Source organism: Abrus precatorius, unplaced genomic scaffold (genome assembly GCF_003935025.1).
Source record: "Abrus precatorius isolate BTA unplaced genomic scaffold, Abrus_2018 Scaffold9, whole genome shotgun sequence".
NCBI lineage: Eukaryota > Viridiplantae > Streptophyta > Magnoliopsida > Fabales > Fabaceae > Abrus > Abrus precatorius.
In genome coordinates, this window is record NW_020874439.1 from 5,885,608 (window position 1) to 5,907,394 (window position 21,787).

At 25.2% G+C, this 21,787-nt stretch overlaps 1 pseudogene; it reads right to left on the reverse strand.

The window, feature by feature from the left end:
* The window catches only part of LOC113850663, a 94,176-nt pseudogene that overhangs the window by 3,998 nt on the left and 68,391 nt on the right, over positions 1-21,787 (reverse strand).

Below are 21,787 nucleotides of genomic sequence, written 5' to 3' on the forward strand. Positions count from 1 at the left end.
ATGATAAAAGAAACACAACATGAAATTTAAATAAAAAAAATACTTTATTCGTTAGGATATTTAAAAAAAATTGGATGATAAAGAAAATGTCTCGTATTACATTTATCCATTTTCAACTTGGATTATATATGTGTTATTTTCTATATGATATTACAAATCTAAATTGTTTTTTAAGCTCATCTTCAGTGTAGTCTGCATCGTTTAATAGTTAAATTTATAAAATAATATCAGAAAATAAACTTAAATACTTAGAATTATAGAAAATATTAAAAAAATAAAAAGATAGAGCCATTAAAAAAATAAATAATAATAATAATAATAATAATAATGATGATGATGGTGGTGGTAGTGAAAAAGATTGAAACAAAAATACAAAATTAAAATCAAAGAAAAATATATCGAAAGTGATACTTCTAACAAAGAAAATAAAAAGCATAAAAAATTTTAAACCATATTTATGTAACTTAATAAAAATAAAATTTTACATAATTATAATTTTATTATAATTTAATATAAAATATTATTTATTTATTAATTTATTTCCACATTTTCAAAAGATAAAAATTATTAAAATTCTTCTATTTTAAAAAATAAAATACAATAATAAATAAAATAAAATAAAATAAATATACAATAATAATAAAAACAATAAAAATGAAAGTGTTTCATTAAGACTTACTGTAAATGATATATATTGATGGTTGCTATAATAATGATGAATATCTCAACTCTCTTTAAAAAAAAAGCTTTCAAAATAATTATTACACTCAAGACAATCAATTATTATGACAGTAAAAATATATAATTCATATTTATTTAAAAATAAATATTGTAATTTGATTTCACACAATTTTTAGTGATTAATTTATTAAAGTATTAAAGGTAAAAAATGAATAAAAATTAGTCTAAGTGACAAGTAGTCAATATCACTTAAGTAAAATTTCAAGTTAGAATAATCTAAATTAAATTCAAATTAAATCAGATAATAAATAAATAAATAAATCTTCAAGACAATAAATAAAATGATTCTAGAAGTATCAAATGACATCATGTATATCAATAATTTGTATACATAATATATTAATATATAAAAGATAACATTGTTATTACAGTAATTTGTTATTAGTTCGATTATCTAATTAGAGTTTTGATTTTATTGGAGACGAAAACAATGATTCTAAAATTTATGATGATATATTTGTGATTAATTATTATTTATAAGTATTTAAGTGTTTACTTTTTTATTTTTTTAATACAATTTACAAAATTAATATTGTATTGAAAATAACTGGTACAATGCTGGATATTGAAATATTAGAATAAAGATTATAAAGAGAGTTTTGGAATTCTAAGTGATAAGAGTATTGTTTTCATATGGAAATTGGCTTATGTCAAACCTCTTCCTCTACTTGAGCTTTTATAGAAAAAAATACTCCTATTCTTGGATTCATTCTTATTTATTGGCTTATCTTTTGTCACTTCTTGTCTGCTATAATGGTTTGCTTCTTTTTTTTGCTTTTGCTTTAGTCATTTTTTTTTGTCAATTCTTTTTTTACTTTTTTGTCATTTTTTCTTTTAGTCATATCCTTCCTTTTAGCCAATTCTCCTATTGCTTATGTTTTTACCTTTGAGAGAAAGGAAGATATATGGCATAACAATCATCTTCATTATTATTAGCTAGATCTTCATAATTTTCAAGTAGGTTATAACTATTATCTTTATCTTCAGAATTATTGTCTGTATTGGTTGGAGATAATAAAGCTAAAATACTATTAAATTCTTGTTCATTGCCAGTTGCAGATAATTTTGTTAAAATTTAAAATTTCTGAGCGAGGAACTCTTGATTAGCTTTTTCACCAGTAACTGTTCTTGTGTCTTTCTTTGGAGTCTGTCCATGAAGAATTAACCACTGGTCTATTTTTTTGGGTGCTGAATAAGTCTGTGTTAAACTTAGTCTACCATTTTATCGTAATGGTTCGGACTAATATTTGTATGGTTAATTTTTTTTTAATTTGGCTAAATCATATTGCCACATGGTTATCCAAGTTATTCCAAAACAGGCTACAAAAGATAATAATTGGCATTCTGGAGTAAAATTTGTATTTTTAGTAAAGTATTATAAAGCTATTTTAGCTGATTTAGGGAAAATTTGAAGTGTTGGCCCAAAATAATGAAATCAATAATGAAACCATCTTAGGAATTTTAAAGAGATTCCTTTTTGAAACCAAATAAACCAAGAGTGGGTCTTTGGTCTTAAATACATAATATTTGTAACACCTAAACTTTAATTTAAATTAAATAATAACTTCGCAAATCGGATAACCAAATTTTCATAAAAGATTTTGAAATATATGAAAGGTTACAAATTAATATCAAATAACTGCTACAGGACTAGTTCGATTACAACATTTTCAAAATAAAATCTAAGTTCTATACCAGTCCATCCGTCCCTTCACTGAGTCCGGTGCTGATTGTCTTGATTACCTGAAAAATGAATGTAAGGGTGAGTACTCTACACTACCCAAAAACACACAGTCAACATAGAGTCTCACCTCCAGAATATTTCTAATACATTAAACAAACACAATCATCAGTCGCATTTCACATCCACAAGTATAATTCATAAATCCCTACATATGCACGCCAACCAACTGTGATAACAAATTTACACCATAAATGGTCGGCGGTTACTCCCGCCTCACGGATACCAGGTGGGCAGTCACGGGTCGCTCAATAAAGGTAATGGTCATAGGTCTAGTTAGGAAGAGAGTGTGTGGCTCGTGGTGCACCCGTTCCACAGTCGGTGTCACCACCACTCCCTCTTCCCAATGTATTTCTACTGTCCTCATCTTCCACACCTCCAGTGTATTGCTAAACCATTCACAACACATTTCAACGGCGGTACACGCCTCACTCACACACATTTCATTCGCACATGCAATAATCATGCTTACACACGGCACACAACCCACATTGCATTCAAATACACGGCACTAGGCCCACATTCATTTCACATTAGACGGCACATAGCCAATATTCATCTATATTACATGGCCCTCGGGCCCACATTGGTTCACAATATTCATTCTATCATGCACCTCTAGCATACAATTCACATTCATCAATTTCGGGTAAACACACATAATATTCACATCTCACGGCACGTGGCCCTCATCACATTTTTCAGTAAAACAATTTTTATATTGATTAACTTATTAAAACATTATGGTCACAGTTACTGAAAAGTAAAGAAAAATAAATAAATAAAAAATAATGAAATTTTTTTCAATATTTCTATAGAAACTAGAAAATATCTCCGTGCAAGGTTTATTTTTTTATTAAATTAATTTATTTTAAAATATAAAATACATAGTTTAAATATAAAAAAAATATAAATATAATAAAAAATTTATTTATTAAAATAAATTATTCTTTAAAATATGTATAATTTAGTATTTTTTAGCATAAAATAAAATAACGTACAAATATTTTATTTTTAAAATGTAAAAATAAAATTTATATTATTTCATGATATCATAAATAATTTATTATTATAAAATTTTAAATAAATAATTATAACAATAAATTATTAAATATAATAAATTTGTTAATATATGTTATAAAATTTAAATAAAAGGTCGTATAATTTTTTATTTATATATTTGTTTATATTTATTGAATTAAATTTATAAGATAAACTGTCTATTTATAATTATAATTTAAAATTATTAATAAAATTTTACTATATAATTATTAAAACATGATATCATATTTTTTAAAAATAACCTATTAGACTAATATATAAAAAGTAAAATATTTATTCATCTAATGTATGAAATTTTAAAAATTGTCTTTAAATATTAATATACACAAAATTATATATTAATATTTAAAAATAAAAATATAACTTATATAGAAAGAACGGTGAGCAAGTTTTTAAAAGTTATGTAAATATGACTTATATAAGTAAAGAAAAAGTCTTGTAATAAAAGTTATTTTTTCTTTCAAAATTTACTCTAATAATATAATATATAATATAAAACAATAATTCACATTCAACGTATATTTTAATTTTTGAAATATATATGGAACTATATATTATATTAAACTAATTAATAAGATTATTTAAATATGTAAACTTACTTTTTCATTAGAAATATAATTTAACAATATATAGTATAAACTAATAATTTTATAAATATTTTAATTTTTGAGATATATATTAAATTATATATTATATTAAACTAATTACTAAAATAATTTAAATATGTAAACTTGTCTTTTCATTAAAAATTTAATTTAATAATATAATATAAAATAATAATTTTATAAATGTACTTTTTTATTTAATTATATTTTAGTATTTGAAGTAAATATTGAAATATAAATTAAATTAAACTAATTAATAAAATAATTTAAATATGTAAAAAGAATTTATCAAAAATTTAACTTAATAATATATAATATAAAGTAATAATATTATAAGTGTAATTTTTTAATTCAATGTATATAATATAATCATAAATTCTAATAAATTCTTCTTAAATTTATTTCATAATAAGTATAAATCAGATATAATTTTAATTCATAAACTTTGAAAAATGTTGTAGTTAATTTTAATAAATTATAATTTAAGGCAATTTATAATATAAATATTTACGTTGTCATTTATAACATAATATAACCATCAATTCTAATAAAAAAATTTAAATACAATTCATCAAATCTAATAAAGATTCTTTAAATACAATTCAAAGATAATAAGTATGAATAAAATATAATTTCAATTAGTAAGTTTTATGTTTTGAATTTTAATGTAGAGAGTAATAATTATATGCAGTTAATATGAGCGACTTTATAGATTCTGAATTAATTCTTTAAATACAATTCATCAATTCTAATAAAAATTCTTTAAATACGATTTAAAGATAAATAAGTATGAATAAATATAATTTCAATTCATAAATTACGTTTTGAATTTTAATGCATAGAGTAATAAGTGAGTGCACATAAAAGTGACTTTATAAGTTCCGAATTTTAATGCATAGAGTAATAAGTAAATGAAATCATATACATAAAAATGACTTTATACATTTCAAAATTTAATGCATAAGGTAATAAGTAGCTGTAGTCAATTTTACATATAGATATAGAAGATAGATAGATAGATTTTACATATTTATAGGTTTTGAATTAATTCTTTAAATATAATTTATCAATTCTAATAAAAATTCTTTAAATACAATTCAAAGATAAATAAGTATGAATAGATATAATTTCAATTCATAAGTTATACGTTTTGAATTTTAATGCATAGAGTAATAAGTGAGTGCACATAAGAGTAACTTTATAAGTTCCGAATTTTAATGCATAGAGTAATAAGTAAATGAAATCACATACATAAAAATGACATTATACATTTCAAAATTTAATGTATAAGGTAATAAGTAGGTGTAGTCAATTTTACATATAAGTATTTACGTTGTCATTTATAACATAATATAACCATCAATTCTAAAAAAAAATTTTAAATACAATTCATCAAATCTAATAAAGATTCTTTAAATACAATTCAAAGATAATAAGTATGAATAAAATATAATTTCAATCAGTAAGTTTTACATTTTGAATTTTAATTTAGAGAGTAATAATTAGATGCAGTTAATATGAGTGGCTTTATAGGTTTTGAATTAATTCTTTAAATACAATTCAAAGATAAATAAGTATGAATAAATATAATTTCAATTCATAAATTATACGTTTTGAATTTTAATGCATAGAGTAATAAGTGAGTACACATAAGAGTGACTTTATAAGTTTCGAATTTTAATGCATAGAGTAATAAGTAAATGAAATCACATACATAAAAATGACTTTATACATTTCAAAATTTAATGCATAAGGTAATAAGTAGGTGTAGTCAATTTTACATATAGATATAGATACTCACTGATATATAGTTAGTTTATTTCTAATTTAAATATTTTAAAATTAATAATAAAGAAAAATTTATTGAATAACCTACTCAAAAACAATGAAAGGACAAAAAAATTTATTGCATTAATTAGCATAATTGATAGGGATAATAAAGAAAAGTTATTTGCATATTAGCATGATTTTTCTTTGCATTTGTAAAATTAAAATGATGTATCTAATATGAAGCTTTTGCATCTCATCAATTCAGAAATATTTATTGGCCTTTCTACACGAGCATCCATGCTCATAATAAATTCTAAATAATCAAATAAATTATGTTCAAAAATCAATCAAAACAATTTTCAACAGGTAAATCAATTCATAAATTTGAAGATTGAATAAATCATGAATAAAAATATGACAAATTTTATTTTATTTTATTTTATTTTCATATTTAAAACCAATACAAAGTAAATCTTAATGATCTACAAATATATTAATTTTTTTATTTTGTCCTTATGTAAATACTAATCAAAATATATTTCATTAAATATTTTTGAGAAAAACATAAAATTATTTAAATTTATGTTTTGAAATTTAGACTAAGTTAAATTATAATGAGATTCAATGCTTTTGAGTAGATTATATTTTCAAATTATATATATAATTTTGACTCTCTTTTTTTTTTTTTGCTAAAATTATTTTGACTTTTTACTTAATAAGCCTTGTACTACTAAAAGAATTATATATTAATTTTAGATGATATTCTTACTGTAATTAATGAAAATTTATTTATTATTAACCAACAAATCAAAGTTTTGTAAAATAAGAGAAAAAAAATCAATCAAATTCACAACATAGCGATTAGAAATGATTCGATCTTAATATTATTCTTAGACCGATGAAAATCAAACTGAGAATATTTCTAATAAATCTAATAGTTCTTATATATTGGATTACATTATTGCAATTTATCTTGTCTTCAAAAAAAATATGCATCTAAATAAAGGTTAATCATAATAATTATTGCACATAAACGAATAAGCCATCACTATAAATATCAATTGGAAATAATATAACAATTATTTCTCATCATTAATATGCCATTTTTGCATCTTAAAAACAAAAATAAAAAACTCATTATTTTTCTAAGCATCTTAAAACATAAAGAAAATAATTATTTCCACTCTTTCTATCAGCATATTTTTGCATAAAAACAAAATGGACGATAGAAAACTATGAAATTCTTATTGTTTACGACACTTTTGCTTGAATAAAAAATTCTTTCATTCAATTAATGAGAATACACGACTTAAAAAATAATAATAAATCAATTCATCTTTTAAACAGAAAAATCGAATAACAATTTGTCCTTGCTTAATATTGCTATCAAAATCAATTTTCTTGTCTTTGAGTTTAATATAAAAGTAATTAATTTAATAATAAAAAATAATATAAAATCATTTTAAATAATTATTAATTTACTTTTTTTTTTCTTGATTCATCTCTAAATATTATATTTTTAAATGAGTTCATGTATTTTTTGAATATCACCAAGAGAGATTATATGATAGTTGATTGTTTTATAAGAAATTAAAATAGAAGAGAATTAGGTAAAAATTAATTGCTTTCAATTCAAAATAGTTATTGTGAATAATATATATATATATATATATAGATAAGGGATAGGTGACTTGAAACATTAAGCATTTTAATTGAATTTTGACATAAGTGTTGCTAGAGAACAATGTCCTGTGACAGATACCAATCGTTATCCTATTCAAACGATACTTAATCACATTAAAGGATCAATAATGTATTATATAGCAAGCAAGTTAACCAATGAAAGTACTAAATCTATTCTCATATGGAGAAGAATAGAAGACTAACTTAAAATTACAAAAAAGTAAAAAGAAATCCTAAAAGGAATTACAAGCTCAAACATTAAAAACTTGTAAAGAATAGCAATGAATTTCTTGTGATGAAGAATTACAATCATAGATCAAAATTATTGTAAAATACACAATGATAAAAAGTAAAACTAAGAAAATCAATGTTCCCTCAATCGTTAGGTGCGCTTAGACATCATTGTGCATATATATGAAATATGTAGATTAAAATAATTACAAATGAAACAAATATATTACTACTATGCAAAAGAAATTAGATACTACCCTCACACAAATTTCTTCTATCTATTATCTAAGAAAACTACGAAATCATATTTTGAAAATGAGTCCAAGGCAAATACAATCCAACTTGCATTTAGCAAGGACTAAGTCAATTTTAAGGAAGAAATTGAGTTCTTATGGCTTCCTTTGGGAAGATGTTGGCCCCATTACATGCCAAAATAATGTCATAACAAACCTCAATAAATGCACTCACACATCAAAATTTAACAAAGTTACCTCATAGGCATCTCTCTTCTACTGTATTTCCCCTCGTTTAATCACCAACCAAGACCATTTTTGACAACTTCAACGAAAGCAATAAAGAAATAAAAAAATTATTATCGTGCATTATTTTAGCAAATATATTTAAAATTATACAATAAAAAGCATGATAAACAAAACTTGAGCATGTAAATAAAATATCAATCGATAAAGTAACAAAACTTTTTATCTTATGACATAAATAATTAAACTTCTAATACAAATTTTATGAATAGTTTTTAATTTGTAAAAAATTCTCTTTAATTTAATCTTTTAATATAATAAAATATATTTTTATTAATAATTAAAAATTTATTTATATAATTTAGTAAATTATATAATATTTTAATTTTAATTTAAAAATTATATATTTTTTAATAATGTCAATGCAAAGTAGAAAAACGTACTAGCATTAAATATATGATTTATACTGTTTAACAATTGAAAATTAATATTATTAGAATAATTTGTATTTATCTTTAAAGCAAATGAACACTAACTCAAGAACTAGTTAACAGTATTTTATGAGCAAAGCAAATGGGCGCAATAATTGCTAAGGGATGTTTAGACAAAAACAAAAACAAACTGTTTTTATAGAAAAGGGCATCAGATCAGTACCTGTACCATCATGTATAAATTTTGGAATGCGCGCGATTTGGCTCCTAACATGACTTGTCTCTGTTCGGCATTCTGAAACTAAAAGGGAACATTTGTTGACCTCAAATATCTTTAAGTTGGAAAGACCCATCAGTCCTTCGGGCAGCGATGCCAATTTTGGGCAACCGTAGATCTTGATGTGCTGAAGCGATGAGAGGTTGCAAATCCAATCTGGCAAAGCCTTTAGCCTTTCACACCAATTTATGCTGATTTTTCGCAGAGAAGGAAGGCAGTTGGTGTCGTCCTTTTCAAATTCCTCCAGTGTTTCACTTTCACACCATTCAATTCGAAGAGACTCGAGAGAAGTCAGATTTTGCATCCAACCCTTTGGTAAATTCATAGGATCAGAAATCTTCAGTTTTCTGAGCATGGAAAGAGGAGCAGCGGAGGAAGACGTGTCAGCTGAACATGTTGACGCTGTTGTGTTTAATGTTGCTGTTAATGGCTCCGCACTGCTAAGTTTCCATCCTAAATCCTTAACGTTTGGAAAAGTAGGCATGCAAGTCAACTTTGGACACCCAACGACACGTAGTTGAGAAAGATGAGGAAACGAAAGAGGTAAGGAGAGATGTTGTGAATCATTGATATCATCTCCCTGCCTCCGCCATCCCCTGAGCTTGGTACAATGAACTAATCCGAGGCTCTCCAAAGAGGGGAAGAAGGTTACTGCAAAACCATCTTCGTAGAGATCTATGTATTCCAATTCATCAAGATAGAGCAGCTCAAGTGACTTCAGGTACGGCAGACGTTCCAACGGAGGGAGACACCGACAATTATCACACCGATAGAGAGTGATGTCAATAACATTTGTGAGGAGAGAAAGCCAATGTGGGAAAAGCACGCCTGGATATTCCTTCACCTTCAATCGCTTAAGATTATGGTGGGGCTCAAGGTTTTGTATTAACTGTAAGCTGTCACTGTTATAGATGTCTCCATTCGACCAATCCAGAGTCAAGGATTGAAGGAATTTTTTTTCTTTTAAATTTACATCCTGTGATTCCAGACCCACGTCTCTCACACGATTCAGATGCTTAATTTTTAATTTGCCTCTGACGTTTAACTCCTTCAGTTCATTCAGTGTGCCATGTTTTATTTCTCGGCTGTCTCCCACAATAAAGCGAGGTAAGAATTGCAACGAGGATAAGTTTCCCAACCCAATTGTCCCCTTCCAGGACCAACAATCAGCAATCTCAAGGCACTTCAAATTGAATAATTTTGTGATTAATGAAAATAATTCTTCATTGCAGTTCACGAATTTTAATGTTTGTAGGAAAACAAGATTGCTCGTAGATTTGGGAAAACCTGCTGTATGTGAAAATTCAAGGTATCTTAAATGCTTCAAATTTTCAGTGGGATCAGGGAGATGACGACGCATCTTCAAGACACGTAAGTAAGTATTTGAACTTTGCAATAACGGACAAATATTCCTCCTTTCCGAGGTCATCCCACAAAATCAAAGTTCGCACCCTGCTCGTATCCATTGATTTCAACAAATGAAGGCTCTTATCAAATGCCATTGATACGTGCATGGGTTTACCTTCAATTTTTTCTGTCCCATAATCCAAGTAACAACAATCATTGCCAGCTACTAGCATTGCAAGATCATGCATTAAATCGTGCATTTTGAAACTAATGATCTCACCATATTCACTCCTCGCTTCTTGAAAAAACGACTTCATCAAAAACATCCTTACAAATAGGTTACCAATATCTTCCATATGTTGTTTTCCAGTTGAACATTGAAGGTAACCTTGTGCCATCCATAACTGAATCAACTCATCCTTGGAAATTATCCAATCCTTGGGATACAAAGAGCAGTAAGCAAAACATTGTCTCATCTCTGGGGACAAGTTCAGGTAACTGAGTCTTAGAATTGGCATGATATCTTCTTGCTCTTCACATATTTTCCAAAAGTCACTGCGTAAAACATCTTCCCATTCACTTTCTTCATTTTGTCCTCTTAACAGGCCTCCTAGTGTTTTAATTACTAGTGGAACTCCTCTGCATTTTTTTGCTATTTCTTTCCCCATTGATTCTAGATTTTGATTCACTCCGTTGAAATCATCCTCAAATGCAATGCTCTTCAACAAACTCCAAGATGCTTCATTAGTCAAACCTTTCAAAGGATAGGGAGTGCTAGCAGTCATTGCCTTTGCTACATTTTCACTTCGAGTTGTCACCAAGATCTTACTGTCTTGAGCGCCACACATCAGGTGCTTACTCAATTTAACCCATTTGTCATGACTCTCATTCCAAATGTCATCCAGGACCAACAAATATTTCTTACCACTTAGATTTTGACGAAGCTCTTCTTGCAAGTAGTCTAACGATGACCCGTCAGCTGTTTGGCGACGAGTAACTGATTCTAATATTTTCTTCAAAATAGTTTTCACGTCAAAGTTATCAGATACACACACCCACATTCGCTTTTCAAAAGAATTCTGCACTTCCAAGTCATTGTACACCAGCTGAGCAAGCGCTGTCTTCCCTAAACCACCAATGCCAACAATAGCAATCACAGAAACTTTTTGCTTTACATTTGATTGTCTCAACAGACTAAAAATCTCCTCTTTACTATCATCTCTTCCAATGATATCTGATTCTAACAAAGAACATGTTTCCCTCCATTCACTGTTAGTTTGCTTAACAACCCCTGATCTTGGTCTTAGATTCAAATCCTTCATTTCTTTTACCACACCATTGAAACTTTCTCGTATCTCTTTAATTTTGTCAGGCATCTCATTGCATAAAGGAATTTGATTTGAAGATGAAATGGAAAGAAGTACCTTGTTTACTTCTTTTCCTTCTGCTTCACTCAATTTGTCTCTCCTGAATTGGATAGCAAGGTCATCTAAGAAGTCATCTGCATGATGAAGTACTTTTTTGAATCTTCGGATCCAAACTCGCACACCACCGTCTTGATCTTGTTTGTCTTCGGCATCAAGGAGCTTATCATTGATGCATTCAACAGTGTTCTTAAGCTCTTCCAACTCTTCCGTCACATCATAATGCTTTCCAAATTCAAGAAAATCTGCAGAAGCCAACCTGAGATTTGATGTAACAACAAATGAAACTGACTCAGCCAATGATTAAGAAAGATTACATACAAGGGTGCTTTATCGAGAGTAAGTTGAGAAATGTGTAAAAAATTGGCATAAGTATCGAGGAAAAGGGAAAACGTGTAATAACAATCTACGAATTCAATTGATTGAATCATTATTTGTTCATGGCTGGCTCAATTACAAATCTTTGCTAATCGTAATTTCCAATTGCACTATACATAGTATTTTGTCGGTACAAACCTCATTAACACATCTAAAAATAGATATTTATTTTTTATAATTTTAGTACAAGAGAAAAAAATAACAATTATCACTCCAAAATTTTCTTGTTTAAGATATTTTATTAAAATATTATTATTAATGTAATCCACTAATTGAACAGGACGTAATATATAATTTTATGAACATTTTTCCAACATAACATTAATTTATTACACATAATTATTTTTTATTAATGTTGATAAATTATTTATATCTCATAAAAATTACCATAGAAAGTAATTTATTGTAACTCTGTATCATATGAATTCTCTTGTGTGCAGTATCTATGTTCATTCTCGAATAGGAGAGTACTTTAGAATTTTTTTTTATATTTACTTGTTTAGCTTCTTTTATATTAATTTTGTTCTATTTATCTATTCATTAAGTTTAAATATTATAGTTTAATTTAATTATTTTTAATGTAAATTTTAAATTTTTTTATCATGATACACTATTAAATTGTTAGACATAAAAATTATATATTCTATTAATTTATCTATAATATGTGCTGGATTATTTGGATTTAATATTTAATATAATTAAATTATATTTATTAAGTATGTATTTTAATTAATTGTTTTCAAAATCTTAATTTATAATCAAAATCTTTTTAAAAGAATATTTTATTAAAATTTTACAATGCAAAAAGGTTATTCAAACAAATTTATAGTCTCAATAGAACGGATTTTTTTTTTTTTAGTTAAAGTTAATGAAAATATAATAAAATTTTATGTGTGATTCTTTGAAAGTTTTAATTTTCGTCTTCTGTACATTTATTTCATATTATATTATTATACTTAATTTGAACAAATACTTTTTCACCATTAATACTAATCGTATAAAGATATAAACTAAAAATTAAAAAATATAACATAATTTGATTTTTTTGAAAAAAAATTAATGAAATAAGTGGCACAAGACACATTTTATGGGACTTTTTTTTACCATATATATATATATATATATATATATTACTAATTTTATGTTTTATAAGGTTTACATATATATAATGTATAAATAATGTAGTCTATATTTCTCAAGTTTTTTAATTCTTAGAGTACCGTGATTAATTTTTATTTTAAATATCTTGATTATGTTAATATATTAATTTTTGAGATTTTAGCGTGATATCGAGATTGGATAGCATGCATACAACACTTATATGAAAATATTTACAACATTTTAATTACTTTACTAATTTACAATAAAATTTTAAACAATGTGATTTGACTTTTAAGGAAAAAGAAATTAAGAAGTAACCCTTAATATGAGACTAATTACTTATTTTATATTATAATATTTAATTACTAAATTGTTAGTATATAAATTTTTTAAATTGACATGATTATTAATAACCTTAATTTTATTTATGCTTAATTATCATAATATGAAATATTTTGTTTTTCTTTTTATTAATGTCTTGATTTTTAATATATAAAATCACAATATTATTAGACAACATTTATCATTTATTTTTTTGTATAATTTTTTAATCTAAATCACCGGTATCTCAACTGAAAGTAATTTTATTTGAATTATGTAAAAAACTAAAACATCTGCTTATCTATTGAGCTAAGTACTATGATGATATCTTTTTGCATATAAATATCAATGTACAATGAATTTTTAGACAAAAATAAGTACTATGATGATATCTTTCTAAAGTATAACGTGATAAAATGAATATTAGTTTTCTTGATTTTAATTTTTAAAATTAAGTTTATACCTTAAAAATAATATTATTTTTTTTAACAAAGATAGCATTTATTATTTTTATTTTTAAAAATATAATATATTGTTATAAAATATTTATTATTTTTAAAAATCTTCGTGAACTTTAAGAGTTTAAATTAATATTTTTAATAAATATTTAAACTTGCTTTAAAAAATTAATAATCTGTTAAGACCTAACCGTAAATGATGATATGTATTGATCGTTGACATATAAATTCTTGAAAGAATGTATATATTCATTCTTTATTTGACTCAATAGCATGATGTTATATCTAACATACTTACAGTGTTACACTTAACACAATCAACTATTTTGACGATAAAAATTTATAATTAATATTTATTTAAAATAAATATTGTAATTTGATTCAACACAATTTTTATTTTGAATAATTTATTAAAGTTGTAAGATTACTGAAAAGTAAATAAAAAATAAATGTTATCCATATCAATAATTTTTTATACGTAACACGTTAATAGATAAAAGATAACATTATTATTACAGTAGTTGTTAATTCAATTATTTAATTAGATTTTTTATGTTATTAGAGACAAAAATAATGATTCTAAAAATTTTGATAACATATTTGTGATTAATTATTATTGTAAATATTTAAGTGTTCAGTTTTCTATTTTTTTAATACAATTTATGATACGATTTGGTATTTTGTATATGAATTTATATAATTACAATTTTATTTGATTTAATCTAAAATATTATTCATTTTTAATTTATTTAAACTTTTTTAAAAGATAAAAATTATAAAAAAACAAATAAATTTAATTAAACAAAAAAAAAATATGGTAGAAAAATCATGACATAAAATATAAATAATTTTTTTTTTACTTTTTTGGTTTTGATATTTAAAAAAAATTTGAGATAAAAAAGAGAATGTTGCAGAGAAAGAAACATTATAATTATCCATTTTCATTTTAGTGTATGAGGTAAAGAAAAAATTTAGTTATAAATAATATTTGTTTAATACAGTATATATGTGTACAGGTAAGTGAGATTGTTTAGGAATCTAATTTTCCTTCAACCCGTCTTTGATTTTGTTTGCATTATTTAGTAACAAAAGAAATGTAAAATTTATAAAAATAATATTAGTAAATAAACTTTAAATACTAATTATTGGAAAAAAATATTCAAAGAAAATAAAAAAGGTATAACTTTTACAAAATAATAATAATAAAAGGTGAAAGAGATTAAAACTAAAATATATATATATTAAGAACCAATGAAAACTATTAAAAAAAAAGTGGACTTCTAGAAAAGAAAATAAAAGGTATAAAAAATTTAAACCTTATTTTTGTAATTAAATAAGAATGATCAATTTTTACGTAATTATAAGTTTATTTTGATTTCATCTAAAATATTATTCATTTGTTAATTTATTTCCACCTTAGAAAATTATTAAGAAAAAGAAATACGTTGATTAAAAAAAAGAATCTTAGTAAAAAAAAATACAACATGAAGTTTAAATAAAAAAATTATAGTTTCGATATTTAAATAAAAATTTTGAAATAATAAATTAAAAGAATCATTTTTTTAATAAAATTTATCTTTTAAAACCCTTATAATCCTATTAAAAAAACTTTATTATATGTAAGAAAAGAAAAAATAAAAACTCATGTTAAAAAAATGAAAAAAAATATTTGATAAAAATTATTGAACAACAGTAAAAGAAGTATTATTTAATATAAAAATTAAAAAAAATAATATAATACAAATTTATATTATTATTTTTTTAAAAATATAAATAAAATGCAATGCTCTCCTTATATGACGTGAATTTCCAAAACAATCAGATGAACTAAAAAATGGGGGAAAAAACGCAAACTGTAAGCTAAGCATATTACGCAAGAATAAAGAAAAATGGATAGTTATTGTTTCAATTGAAGAAAGGGTGGAAAAACGAACCTGTGAATGAGATTAGAAGCAACAGAAAATGGAACGTTTTCCATATTCCTTAGATCTGATGAAGAAGAGAATAGATCTCACTGTGTTTAGTTTGAGATTGGCAATGGCTGCAGCACATACACTATTGCTCTTATATCTGCCCATCACAGGGACACTTTTGTAATTAGCCATGTCACTCAAACCACGTTTTCTAAGTCTTATTGGTTCAATGCTTTGCTCTTATCTTCCATCTAATATTATAAATATACAATAACGGGTAGCCTCTAACACGAGTTACCCATTAATTACTTTAACAACTAGGGGGCGTTTAGATATGATAATAATTTAATCAATTATTGTGACTTTTCTGTGCAGTAGTCGAATTAAAAACATGGTGAATATTAAGACAATTTTAGTAATGAGAGATATTGGATACTAAATATTTTTAGTATCCGTAGAAATATTAAGACTATACGGACTCGAACCATAGATCTTCTCAGTAAAACAGATTAAACTGATTATTATCGAAATGATTTGAATTGTTTTAAAAATTTAACGTGTATTTTTTTCTAGTATCGAGCTTTTTTATTAACCGATAGAAATAATAGTTAGTCCACTGTCTTTTTTCTTGACAAAAAAAATAAAGATATAATTTTTTTGTGCTCTGATTTTTTATTTGGATTATAATAATATTTTGTAAACATATAATAATTTATAAATCATCTTTTTATAGTAATTATTTTAAAAGTTATCTTCATAATTTATAATGAATTAATAATATTAAAAATTTTACACTAACAGTGTATTAAAATTAAAGCAAAATTAAGGATCTAAACTCTAAACCCTAAATCTAATCTTGAGTATAATCATCTCATAACTTCACACATATCTACATATGCTATTCAGCACCTTCAATCTAATGGTGTGATGTGGGCCCAAACTTGCCCTCAAATTTTTGGTTAGTATGAAAACTTCTTATCATGACTAAATAGAAGTGATTTTTGAGATTTTAAAAAGAATTCAGCAATGGTTAGGTTTAGGCATTAGCTTTTATTTATTAGATTTTAATTTTTCAAAGTTAATAATACTAAAAAAAAAATTATTTGCAATGTGATAATATTTACAACCAAAAATTTATTAAAAGAAAGAAAAAAAATAATGGACTAAGTAGTTTTTTAATAAACTTATTACTCAATGTCAAAGATGAAGAAATATATGTCAAAGTTGAAAATGCATGTTTGGCAAGAGATTCATTTGTTTCTAGGATCATTAGAGAAGATTTCCACTGAATGCATTTCTCATGCTTATTGTCACTATTGTTAGTTTTTCTTCTTGTATAGGTTATTTAGTCTCGCTTTTGATCAATCCATACTTTACTTGTAGTAAAAGAGGATTATAAATAGTAGGACAGGAAATCATATTCTCAATGAGATTGTAAGGAAAGAACTATTCTATTTGTGTTTAGAGTATCTTGAAAAATTGTAATATTTTATTTAACTTATATTCAAATTGACAAAATTATGTAATCAATCTAAATTTTTATTTTTGAATTTATGACAATTAAATAAGTCTAATTGTAAATATTGATTTGAAGTGTATTTGTAATATTGATAGTAAGTTATTTTAACTATAAATTACATTTATTTTTATAGAAATTTACTTTGTTAGAAAATAATGTTATTTGTGTTTCAAATTTATATGTATGTATCATAGATTAAATAAATTCTTAAAATAAAAATTTTAGTTTTCACACTATTTACAAATTTAAATTTCATAATGCTTCCTTTAAAAATTTTAAATACTTTTAAATTTTTATAAAATTGAATAACAGAATAAATGTTTAACGTTTCTTCAATTTTTTAAGCTATAAAAATAAAAATATTTACTTTATTTACTTTCTTTCGCTATAATCTATGTTAGAAATTAAAATATAAATTAAGGATTTAACGAGAAAGATTAAATTTAGGTAAAAAAAAATTGAAATGGACGAATACTTTAATGAATGAAACTAACTTAAAGAAATTAGTTAAAATCAAGTTAAAGGAAAGTAATAAATTAAGGTAAATTTAGGTCCAAAGTGTTTTATCACTACAATATTTTTTCATGATGAAACTGAAAACAGGTAAAAGTTATTACATATTTTGTTTGGCCACTTCAATATATATTTAGAAAATTAAATGAAAGGATAGTGATGAAAAGTTAGATTATATGACATCTCATACATTGAACAGATAAAAGTATTCTTCATGATATTATGGGAGAAATCACTTCCTATGAAAGTTGCTATTTGTGCTTAGAGGGCAATATTAAACAGGTTGCCAACTAAAGCTAATTTGGCTCAGAGAGGAAAAGAAGCTTAACAATGATGAAACAAGGTGATAATCTCTTGTTTATATCAATGTAATGTTTCGTATGACATATGGAGGAAGAGTTATGAATGGCTGGGAATGCAGTTATTCTACCGAGTGAAGGCAAATCACACTTTCTTCAACATACACGAATGAAATCAAAATGAAAGCAAAACATGCTTTGGAATTCTATCAATATGGTATGCAGTTTTATGGTCTATATAAGTGGATCCAAAGCAATGGTATCATCTTTGTTGCCGCAAATGAGTTCCTTAAATATTGATGGTCTTCATAAATTTTGATGAATGAAAATTACTTTATGATGGATTTATACTGTATAAGAGTTTGTTAAAGCTTTTAGATATAAGTTATCATCTATAACATGATTCATAAAATCAGATGATCTACAAACAGTTATAAAGAACTCACAGTGTGTAAAATGAAAAAGATAGCAGTTACTTATTTTAAATTGTCTATATGAATTAAATTTTTAATTAAATTTAATAGAGTTATGTAATTTCGCCTAGTGAAATAAGATTTAATTGTTATTATTATTTCTAGTTAAAAGATAGAATTAAAATAAAAATAAAGTTAGAGGAAAATAAATAAAACTTAAAAATGGATAAAATAAAATAGTTATAATGTTAAAAGAAATAAAAAAAATTTAATAGAATTTTACTATTCAAAAACATTCATAATTAAGTCTATCATGACTAATTTAAGAATTAAATGATAATACAAATGTAATGAAATAAGAATAAGTATTAAAGAAAAAAGGTAAAATTTACAAATCAAATAATAAATAAAAAAAGAGGCACAAAAATCTAGTAGCTAGTTAGATTAAAAAAAATGACTTTTTGAATTAGAAAAAACTAAAAGAAATAAAGACAAAGTAGCTAATTAAAAATCTAGTAAAAGAAAAAAATTAATTTTTCAGATTTTTACTTTGTATATATTTTTTATTTTTAAAATTTTGGCTTTTTGAATTAAAGATGAATTAAATTTTGATGAAACCAAAAAAGTAGGATAAAATATACGACTAATACATGGAGAAACAAAATAATAATAATAATAAAAATAACCAAATAAAATGATTCAGAATAGAGATTAGATATCATCATGCAATACTGTAAAGCTAAAAGTTAATCAGATTAACTGCTTACAATAAAACAACCATAAACTTCTGGGTTTTACAAATATTATCCCTTTTTTTCAAGTATATACAAGTTAAAATATTGTATTTTTTACTATAATTTGTTTTTCTATTAAGGCTTCCTAGGCATTGGTAGTGGTGGTCGAGGGTTTAAAATACAATGATCTTTCCACAACAACAATACATCATAAATGGAGCCTACATACCAACAAGGTTAATAAGAACATCTTTTGTGAGTATGCAAACCCAAATATCCCAAAATCATACCACTATTAGATCTTGAAAATTTACATTAGGCAAAGATGATCTGTTACATGCACTACGCCAGAAATGAAATGTTAGAGCGGTTTCGGTTGAACATAGAAAGCGGTCAAAAGCGCTATAAAATCTCACACTATGCAATCCTTGTTAACCGCGTAACCATTTTTAGAGATTCAGTAGTTTAGAGAGCAGTTATGAGTGAACTGCTCTCAGAAGCTGGGCCAAAGAGAGCGGTTAACAATTAACTGCTCTATAATCTCTACGCTTAAGAGAGCGGTTAAAAATGAACCGCTCTCAGAAGTACACTTAAGAGAGTGGTTAAGCGTGAACCGCTCTTTAATATCAAACATTACGTGAATTGCTCTCTAATCTCAAACATATAAGAGCGGTTCACGTTTAACCGCTCTCAGAAGTACTTTGCAAAGCAGTTGTTCATGAACTGCTCTCCAAAGTTAGAATTTTTTTTTAATTATTTTAATAAAACTGTCATAATTTCTATTTTTAGCATACCTGGTAAAACATACAGTATTCAGAACTAGTTTAATCGGAATATAAATTTCAAACAGAGCCTGATATACCAGAATTTGAAAGCAATTGCACATTAAACTTATTCAATTATCACATGTATAGATTACAATAAGAGTTTACATTGACAGGGAGGAAAATAATCTCATATTTACACTTTTTGCCTAATGCCTTGAATAAGTTTGTTGTCTAAATATTGTAAAAAAAAAACACTAATAATTAATCAATTGTGCTTAATGTCTCCTTTAAATATGTATGGTACAGATATGCACATCACTCCTTTTGCACTTGATGAATTCTGTTGTCAAGAAAAGTTGGCATTTGCACCTCTAGAAAGTACTGAATACGAAACAATAAAAACACAAAACTTAATTAATTAAGTCAAATAATAAGCATATTGGAAACATTTAGTAACATTCTTACATTAACTGGGATTACAGTTTGTCCATGCTGCAAAGCATCCTCAATGAATAGACACACATAATATCCACAACCATCATTATTTGTTTGCTTTGTACACTATGTGGAAGATAAAAACAAAAAAATCAGCATTAACTAAGAAAGATATACAGTGCAATTAATATTTACTTGAAAATTAAAAACATATTGTATGATATAGTGTTACCTGTACAGTGACCCATCTTGTTTGAATCAATTTTATCCTAGACAGCTGCATTCCCTCGCTGCTCGATACTTGAGAAGAGCACTAACAATAGTGCATCAAATAACTTAGATACATTTGAACCACTTAACATTAATCATAATTGGTTGACATAAATGAATCCTTACTTATTAAATAGGTTTTGCATATGTGTTCTCATCTTCAGCTGCTTGCGTAGAAGGTTCATATAATACATAGTCTCGTCAGCGGTATTGATGACAACCAAGACCTAATGTTGCCTACCACAAGTATAAATATATGTTTAAGATTACAAGAATTAAAAGTTATATGCTAAATTATAAAACATAAAGCAGAGTCTCAATCAAATTGACTTACCCAACATTATAAGGTGTAAAAATAAAGTGATCTTCACCTATATGACGCTTCAACATTTTAGCTATATGTTGATGTGGGTTCAGATTGAGCGATTCGTCCATTTCATACGGAGATATAAATGAGAATCTATTTTCCATTGTTGTCCCATGCAAATAACCTTCACACAAATATCTTGTATTGCAAAAGTACAATACATTATACAATGAAGGTTCAAAAAGTTATAAATTGCTAAAGAATTATATAATTTGAAAATTAATTTACCGTATGTAAAGGTTAATGCTAGAGACACTCAACCAATGTCGATGTATGACCTTTATAATGTTTTCCTTCCCCACAATGTCACAAAACTCTTTCTCAGATGTCAGTTGAATTGTAGCTGTATCAATGGCTTGATCACTTCTCACAAACAGCTTCATCATATCCAAGCATGTAGCACCTTGGGCTTCTGCCAACTTAAGAATCTTTGATGATACACAAGCATTGCTACCTTTATTGGATGGACCAGTAATGGACTCTTTTGAGTAGCCTGTCTCTTTTCCTA